Here is a 10128-nt window from a genome sequence, read left to right on the forward strand (position 1 = left end):
AGTGGGAATCTTAATGTTCCAAAATACTTGACAAAACTTAGCAAAGCAGCATCTAGTGAATCATTCAGTCCAGAAATTTATCAACTCTGTGATGAAGGAAACTTTGAGTTCATAAAATTGTTTGAATGTGACATTAAAAAAGTATTTAATCAGATACATTGATAGCTATAAACATGAAGAAAACACCAGTTCTTCCAATAATAAGACTATTTTAGTTTTCCATATTGGATTGAGCTTAATACATCATTTTGTTATATAAAATTCAGCAGGTAGAGGGGTGCTTCGGTGGTGCAGTAGGTTTAGTGTCCAGCTCTTGGTTTCAGCTCAGGTCATGATCTCAGGGTTGTGGGATCGAGCCCCGTGTGGGCTCCATGCTCTGCACAGAGACTGCTTGAGTTTCTGCCTCCCTTTTCCTCTGCCCCTCTCTCCCGTGCCCCCCCCAAATAAATAAATCTTTAAAAAAAATTCAGTGTGTAAAGATGTTTAAAAAATTATGTGGCATCCACAAAAAATGCATACTTTATTAACAAGCCTTTTAAAATGTAAGGTTTTAATATTTTCAAACTAGAGGGATTATAAAGTTGATTTAAAAATATATATATTTATATATAAAATATTTTATTTATAAGATATAAATATAAAATATTTAATATATTACATATCATTAGATATTTTAAAGTTTTCATTCTAAATTCCAATATTTTTGTTGTATACACAATTTTAGGTACATGTAAATAATATTTGCTCAGGTATCCCATGTGGATCCCAAATGAGAAAACCTGTGGTTACTTCAGCTTAATTAATATCTACATGATGTATATTCATTATTTTTGAGATATTCTAAAATTTCTGATGGAATCGTTATTTAGGAGTAAAAATCTATTAAAAAGAATGGGTTGGAAAATGCAGTAAGAAACTCTGAAAACTGGAAGGAAAAGAGGTGAGGCAGATTTGGGGAGCGGAACACAGAGAAACAGTCTCATTGCACAGCAAGAAGGGTTCGGAGAGTCCAGAGGAAGAAAAGAAAAAAAAAGAGTACTGTTCTAAGATGCTTTTATTATCATAAATAGAAAATAAGAAAGAAAGTTGGTGAACAAAACAGAGAGAAAATAATTAAAATTTAAAAATATTGGTATGACTTCACTGAGTGAGGATTTCAAAAATCCAAAGACAGTCTCTGAGTTTCGTTTCAGATTGGATTAGTTCATCGGGAAGATTTAAAAAATCAGAACTCTAGAATTGTAATCAAGTGGGGACGGACACACAAAAATGAGTGACAATTGGGCGCCTGGGTGGCTCAGTCGTTAAGCGTCTGCCTTCGGCTCAGGTCATGATCCCAGGGTCCTGGGATGGAGCCCCGCATCGGGCTCCCTGCTCCGCGGGAGGCCTGCTTCTCCCTCTCCCACTCCCCCTGCTTGTGTTCCCTCTCTCGCTGTGTCTCTCTCTGTCAAATAAATAAATAAAATCTTTAAAAAAAAAAAAATGAGTGACAATTAAGAAAAAAGATAAAAAGCAAATGTAATAGGAAGGAGATGAGCAATAAATCCTGTAGGTGCCAGTTTGCGGGTCCCAGGCTGAGAGAAACGAGCTTGTCCGCAGGCAGCGAGCCGTGACTCAAGAGAGTGTAACAAAAACAAAATAGGGTAGATTATTAACCCGAGTATGGAGAAACAAGAGGAAGAATATTTGAAGGGGATAGTGGATATTTTGAGCTTGAAGTGCCTACGATGTATTTAAGTATCCAGTTTGCAGCTTCATTTATAGGCAGTATTTGGGGAGAAGGAATACAATGTAGATAAAGACTTGCAAGGAAGCTGGTGAGTTGTGCAGCTGGGTCTGTGGATGGGGGACAACCATGGGCTTTCTGAGTTTTATTTTCAATTTGTTTATAGCTTCCTCAGCAAACCTTTTCCTGTATCTCTACATAACATCATCTAATTTAATCTTTCTGTTCTACCTTCTAAACATCTATCAAATTAATCCCATTATGTCTGGGGCTCTACTACCACAGCCCTAGTTCAGATTTTTTTTCTTTTTTAAGATTTTATTTATTTATTTGAGTGAGAGAAAGGGAGAGCACGAGCTGGGGGAGGGGCAGAGGGAGAAGAACAAGCAGACTCCCCCACTGAGCGGCCAGCAGGCTTGATCCCAGGACCCTGAGGCCATGACCTGAGCTGAAGTCAGATGCTTAACCGACTGAGCCACCCAGGCACCCTGCACTTGTTTAGATTCTTAAGGCATCTAGTTTTAACTTTTATAATTACCTGATTACAGTAGGTCATCCACCTTAAGGTTTCATGCCCCAATTTATTGCCCATAGTATCTACTGATCACAGGATCTGTTTAAAGTGCAAATAAAATAACATTCACAGCTTTAACATCTTCTGTGTCATACACACGGCTCAAAGGTCTAGAGCCACCTAAAAGACCAGCCTCCCTACACTTCATACTTGCTATCAGAATGCTTGGACTCCTCCTACACCTTACTGTTTTGTTTTGTCATGCCTTTGCACCTGCTGTGTGTTCTGCCTCAGAAACCTTCCACACTCTCCATGTCACTCTTAAAAGATTTGGCTCAGATGTTATCTTCTCCAAAGACTATCTTAATGCTTCCACTACCCGCAAAGTACCACTACCTTTTTTTTTTTTTTAAGATTTTATTTATTTATTTATTGGAGAGCGAGCGAGAGAGAAACAGCATGAGAGGGGAGAGGGTCAGAGGGAGAAGCAGGCTCCCCGCTGAGCCGGGAGCCCGATGTGGGACTCGATCCCAGGACCCTGGGATCATGACCTGAGCCGAAGGCAGTCGCTTAACCAACTGAGCCACCCAGGTGCCCTAAGTACCACTACCTTTAAAAACACCCTCCACATACTTTTATCATAATGCTCAATTGCCTACCTCCCTTAAAAGACCTTAGCTCCTTATTCCGTGGGGTCATACCTTATAATTTACTAGAATGCTAGTACCAGTAAATGTTTGCTGAGCTGATTTCCTGTAGACAGGAATATTTATGAGACAGACCGGGCAGCAAAGAAGTAGAGAATTAGACAAAGATGACTAAGTTAGAACTGTGTGAAACTGACCCAAAACAAGACAAAGTGAGAGTAACAGTAACTGTCCTACTTGCATCATGAAGATTAGAATTAGAAAATGCATGCATTTTACGAGGGCATAAAATACACTGCATGAAAAAGTCATTATTGTCATACTTGCAAACTGAATAGCATTAACTATTAACTCTCCTGGGCATGGAAGTTAGTCTGACTTCCCACCTTGATTCTGAAGCCATCTTCAATTGGGATTTCATATCGCCAGAGGGCTAATGGCACAGACCTGTCATCTAGAGGGCTGGAGATCTGTCCTGGAGGACTCTGTGTTAGTCCTCAGCCCCTACGGCACTGCCCAGAGCACCAACTTCATCGACTTCAGTCCTCGTGGAGCAAAGCGACTTTAACTGGGTTAAGGTTTAGCACATCAAAATGCACATAAATTGCATTTTGTATGTTTACATATACACAAGGGCATACTTATTTAATAATACCCACATCAGCAATTTTTAGTACTCTATAGGGCAACAAAGCCACTGTGGCCATGATCCTGTAGCTAATTACTGTACTGTCTATGGAACAAAGGAAAAAACAGCATTTTCAAATTCAAAAGGCAAATCGCAAATTAAGCCCATTGTATTTTATTAGGTTAAAACTCTATAGTAGAGGGCGCCTGGGTGGCTCAGATGGTTAAGCGTCTGCCTTCGGCTCAGGTCATGATCCCAGGGTCCTGGGATCGAGTCCCACATCAGGCTTCCTGCTCCTTGGGAGCCTGCTCTGTTTCTCTCTGTCTCTCATGAATAAATAAATAAAATCTTAAAATCAAAAAAAAAAAAAAAAAACCTCTATAGTAGAAATATTGATATTTTAATCCATATTGTCAATGATTTTCTCAAAACAGCTTTATATTTTTGTTAGTTTGGCTAAAGAAAGCAAAGGTCATTTCACTCTCAAAGTTTCAATAAAGTTCAAAATTTTAATGTTAATAACATGATATTCTCCAAAAGTAATTATCCTGCAAAGCAATATTGAAATTATAAGATTGTATCTCAACAAGATAATCAACCCTGTCTTTGAAAGTTCATTACATTGAAATATAAATAAAAATATGGACAGAGTATGTATATGAATGTAATTATACATAATGTTAAACCATCTGTCTTATTTCTAACTTACTCTGAGGAAAAAGATCCCATGATTAAAAATATTTCTTATTGCGGATTATATTTATTCTTATCATAGTAAAATATAGAAACAATTGAAATGTGCATCATTGGGAATGATTAATCTGATTATTTCACATAATGGAATACTAATAGTCATTCAAAGTGATGAATCAAATCTATTCCTACTGTGATGAAAGACGTTTGTAACTCTTACTATTGTGTGTTGTTATCCCACCCAGATCCCCTGACCTGTGGTACAACCATTCACACAACAGTCACTTGAAAACATGAGGAAAATGGTATTTGCAAAGACAATCTAGAATTCCCTGATAGAGCAGATAAGAGAGGTTCTACTTACATTTGTTCTTATATATTTATCTTCAGATATACACGTATCTTTGAATCTCTGGGTAGGATAAGGATGATTTATCCATCCCAGCCCCTCTTATTTTTGACTTGTTGGTAGTCATTCTAGCTCAGACTCCTCAGAGATTCAGGCATTTATAGTGTCTGATGAGGATGGGGAGGCCCAGGCCATCTGGTCATCTATTCACATGAGTACATTCATTAGAGAGCTGGAGCTTCCTGAGGACACACATGCATTCAGTACCTGGAATCTATAAAAACAAAAAACAGAACAAACCCATAAGCACATGGCATTTATCTTCTACCCAATTCCAGTGACTAACACTGAGTCCTGAAGAGAAAAGAGCTATGCCAGTTTTCACAGTTGGAGATGAAAGTGGCAAGGAGGGAAGCCCAGACTTCAAGTGACAAGTTTTGTTTCAGGATGTAGGTGACGGTAGGATACAGAGTTAAGGAAGAGAGAATTCTCCTTATTTCCGTGCAACTATGAATACCATTTCATTGGGCACCTCACAGACCTGCAGCTTTGGAGACCACTTGGAAACAACACCTGGGCAAACAATTTATACTCTCACTCAGGACGTTGGTACCAGATGGCTGAAGCAGAACATGGGATCAGTGGTGGAAAAGTCATGTAGCACACTGAATTTCCTGAAAGAATCTGAGAGAAGCTTAGAGGTCTGACAGAACACAAAAGAAGAATGAACCAGAGGGATTAATATATTGCAGTCAATGTGACTCTACCTGCACCATAGATAGAGGCTTAGGGAATGCCACTTAATGTTTATCTATCTTCCTTTATTTTATTGAGAAATATCTCAGGCCTCTTTTTAAAGCCCCAAGATCTAGCACCGTTTCAACCATGTGATATATGTGCTACAAATGTTCATTGAATTAGATTGTGAGTTTGGCACATTGAAGGACAAGATTGCATGGAACTCCAAAAATAAAAGGGCTTTTTTTTCTTCATGGTTATTCATTGTCTTTTTTTTATCCTTTCTGTTAACTTTTATTCTCTTCTTCCTTCTTTCTGTTCTTTTTCTCCAGCTGTAAACTATTTACTTTCTCTAGACTTTCTAGCTATTGCCTACATTATCTTCTCTTTTTTTTTTTTGAATAAAGACTTGTCCCTGACTAGATTAGGAGGTCTCTGGTAAAATGAAAGACCCAGAGAATCAGAGGAGAGTTGAGGTCATGACTTCAATTGAAACAACAAACTTTTGGTTTGTATAATATTTGCCAATTCTGGGTCACCTGTGCTTGTCAGGTTGGCCAGTAGGTGAAGAACATTCTAGGACTTTCTTTCAGGACAACAGGATTTTTTTCTTAGGTGTCTCCCAAACAGAAAGTTGTTCCAAAGTTTGATCAAAGGAAATTTCAGTGCTGTTGTGAAATAGCAGAACACAGACTCCAAATTTAAAATAAAACTATTGTTGACTAAAATATTCAGGAGAGAAGGAACTTATCAATAGTCAAAATCTTGAATCGCTCATACCCAATTCCTTAATACTTACAATATTTAGGTTTTCTTTTTACACAGATGTAACGAAGGATCTTGTTGAGAATTGTCTTGGTATCAGCAAGGGAAGAGAGGCCTGTGGCGCACAGGTAGGTGAGAAGAGACTTTACGATACTTCATGGGGCCGGGGGCCCTCTTGAGAGATGCGAGCTGGCAACCTTCAGAAGGCTGTTTGTAAAGGGTAACAGTAATAGATATTTGAAAAAGATCAAAGATCAGAGCTGTTAACGTGCTGCACCTTTCACTTCTTCAAATTATGAGATGTGGTTCTGTTTTTTGTTTTTTTTTTTAAAGATTTTATTTATTTGACAGAGAGAGAGAGAGATAGTGAGAGAGAGAGATCACAAGCAGGGGGAGTGGCAGGCAGAGGGAGAGGGAGAAGCAGGCTCCCCGCAGAGCAAGGAGCCCGATGCAGGACTCGATCCCAGGACTCTGGAATCACGACCTGAGCTGAAGGCAGCCGCTTAACCAACTGAGCCACCCAGGTGCCCCGTGATGTGGTTCTGTTTTATTGTGGAAAGATGGATTTATTCGTCGTACTCAAATAAATTTTACTTAAATAAAGTTGTACTTAAATAAAGCTTTTTAACTGCAGGGTCTCCTATGGGTCCTTAGTATCTTTGCTCCCTTAGAAAGGTCTAGAATATACAGGGTTTATCGATTTTATGATAACATTGAATGCTTTTATGGAAAATATCTACAAACATATTCTAGGACTAACTAGTTTTGCAGAACATGGTTAGGAAAATGTACATTGAGGCAGATTTTAATTATAACACTTTATTTTCCTTGAAAGTATGCTAATGGAAATAATTTTCCAGACTTTTATAAATCATTGATATGTGAAATCTGGGTTGAGGTTAGATAGCAATGAGGGTTGGCAAAGAAATTATTTAAGTCTAGATTGAACACATAACACTGTGGTAGCAAACACCTCCCAACTGGGACTCGGTTAGCACAATAAGCGTTTATTTATTTCTCCCCACTGCATGTGCATCTCAGGTCAAGAGGGCTCTGGTCATCATAGCCAGTTAGAGGCCCAGGCTGAGGGAGCTGCTATGAACTGAAATGTAGTTGCTAACTATACCAGAAGGAAATGAGGTAGCTCTTGAAGGTCTCAACTTGCTAATAAACTTTCAGGCCAGAAGTACCAGCATCCCTTCCACTCTCAATTTGTAGATTCGATTTAGAACTTCACTCAACTGCTAGGAACCAGGAAGAGCAATCATTTTATTGTGTCCAGGGACTAAGTAAGAATATTTGTTCTGTCAGAACTAATGATCATTGCAGTCAGTGGTAGTTAATTCTAATGAAATGGAAATGTAAAGGCCCTAAAGGAGGGAAAGCAATCTTGAAATAGAGCAAATTTGGAGAATTTGCACTATCAGTATTCAGTGTTTGCCATAATACTACAATAATCAAACCAGTAGAGTATTGGCCTAAGCATAGATGTTTAGTGGCCAGAAATAGACCCAAATCTAAATGGACAATTGATTTTTAACAAAGATATCCTAGAGATTCAATGGGGTTTTGAAAGTCTTTCCAACAAATGATGCTAAAGTAACTGTACAAATGAAGAGAAGAAATATTAACCTCATAATCCATCTCATAGTATACATGAAATCAAATCAAGATGTGTCCTACTCTTACACATAAGAGTAGGAACTATAATGCTTCTTAAAGAAAAAAAAAATAGGATAATATCTTGGTGACCATGGGGGTAAGCAAGGAATTTACAATTAATCCGTAAAAGATATATGCATAAAAAAGGACAAAGTGGAATTTAGAACTAAATTCAGAACTAAAACAAAAAAATTCTTATTAAATACACTGCTAAAAAATCTGAAAGAGAGAAATATTTCCAATAACTACATCTGACAATGCCTTGTATTCAGAATATGCGTAGAACTTCCACAAATCAATATTACAAAGATAAACAACTCCGTTAAGAAGGGGGGAAAGCCTGAGCGACACTTGAATGAAAATGAGTGGCTAAAAAATGTGAAAAGATGGTGAACATTATTAATCATCAGGGAAATGCAAGTTAATACCATGATGGCATGTATTTTCATACCTACAAAAATGACTAAAATGAAAAAGAGTGACAAAACCAAATACAGGTGTCCCTCGCTTTTTGAAAATTTACTTTATGCCACATTGCTTTTAGGAAAGACCTACATTAGTACCTTTATTTCCCTAAGCAAAAGAAATCCAAAGAGGATTTTTGCTCCCACGAGAAAGGTGAAAAACAAAAATAGGGTTCAGAGTTTGTTTTGCAGTGATACGTTGTGGAGGCCATGCGCATCTGGACAGGAACTGGCCCTGCCAAGTCCCTTCTCCTGGAACCATATTCAGCATCTCAGCTATTGAGCTGCCATAGCTTTGAACTGGTCTGTGAGCATCTGGGCTTTATCTTGGTTCATTTTGTGCATCTTTTAGCAAGATGGGTCCTAACATATCAGAAAAGAAAAAAAGAGGTTATTTTCTGGATCAGGGAATGCTCAAAAATTTTTCCATATAAGTTGATGGTAATTACTTCTTTATGCCATTATGCCATTTAGGTTTTTTTTTTTTATGTTATGTTAATCACCATACATTACATCATTAGTTTTTGATGTAGTGTTCCATGACTCATTGTTTGCGTATAACACCCAGTGCTCCATTCAGTACGTGCCCTCTTTAATACCCATCACCAGGCTAACCCATCCCCCCAACCCCTCCCCTCTAGAACCCTCAGTTTGTTTCTCAGAGTGCATAGGCTCTCATGGATCGTCTCCCCCTCCGATTCCCCCCCTTCATTTCTCCCTTCCTACTATCTTCTTTTTTTTTTTTTTTTAACATATAATGTACTATTTGTCTCAGAGATACAGGTCTGTGATTCAACAGTCTTACACAATTCACAGCGCTCACCATAGCACATACCCTCCCCAATGCCTATCACCCAGCCACCCCATCCCTCCCACCCCCCACCACTCCAGCAACCCTCAGTTCGTTTCCTGAGATTAAGAATTCCTCATATCAGTGAGATCATATGATATATGTCTTTCTCTGATTGACTTATTTTGCTCAGCATAATACCCTCCAGTTCCATCCACATCATTGCAAATGGCAAGATTTCATTCCTTTTGATGGCTGCATAATATTTCATTGTATATATATATACCACTTCTTCTTTATCCATTCATCTGTCAATGGACATCTTGGCTCTTTCCATAGTTTGGCTATTGTGGACATTGCTGCTATAAACATCGGGGTGCATGTACCCCTTCGGATCACTACATTTGTATCTTTGGGGTATTTACCCAGTAGTGCAATTGCTGGGTCGTAGGGCAGCTCTATTTTAAACTTTTTGAGGAACCTCCATACTGTTTTCCAGAATGGCTGCACCAGCTTGCATTCCCACCAACAGTGTAGGAGGGTTCCCATTTCTCTGCATCCCCACCAACATCTGTTGTTTCCTGACTTGTTAATTTTAGCCATTCTGACTGATGTGAGGTGGTATCTCATTGAGGTTTTTTTTTTTTTTTTTTAGAAAGCTTTTTTTTTAAAATTTTATTATGTTATATTAGTCACCATACAATACATCATTAGTTTTTGATGTGGTGATCCACAATCCATTGTTTTCGTATAACACCCACTGCTCCATGCAGTACGTGCCCTCCTTAATACCCATCACTGGGCTAAACAATCCCCCTTCCCCACTCCCCTCTAAAACCCTGTTTGTTTCTCAGAGTCCATAGTCTCTAATGGTTCATCTCTCCCTCCAATTCCCTCCCCCCATTTTTCCCTTCCTTCTCCTAGTGTCCTCCATGCCTTTCCTTATGTTCCACAAATAAGTGAAACCATACTCATTGAGGTTTTGATTTGGATTTCCCTGGTGCCGAGTAATGTTGAGCACTTTTTCATGTGTCTGTTGGCCATTTGGATGTCTTCTTTGGAAAAATGTCTGTTCATGTCTTCTGCCCATTTCATGATTGGATCATTTGTTCTTTGGGTGTTGAGTTTGATAAGTTCTTTATAGATTTTGGA

Source organism: Phoca vitulina, unplaced genomic scaffold (assembly GCF_004348235.1).
Source record: "Phoca vitulina isolate PV1807 unplaced genomic scaffold, GSC_HSeal_1.0 scaffold3, whole genome shotgun sequence".
Taxonomy (NCBI): Eukaryota; Metazoa; Chordata; class Mammalia; order Carnivora; family Phocidae; genus Phoca; species Phoca vitulina.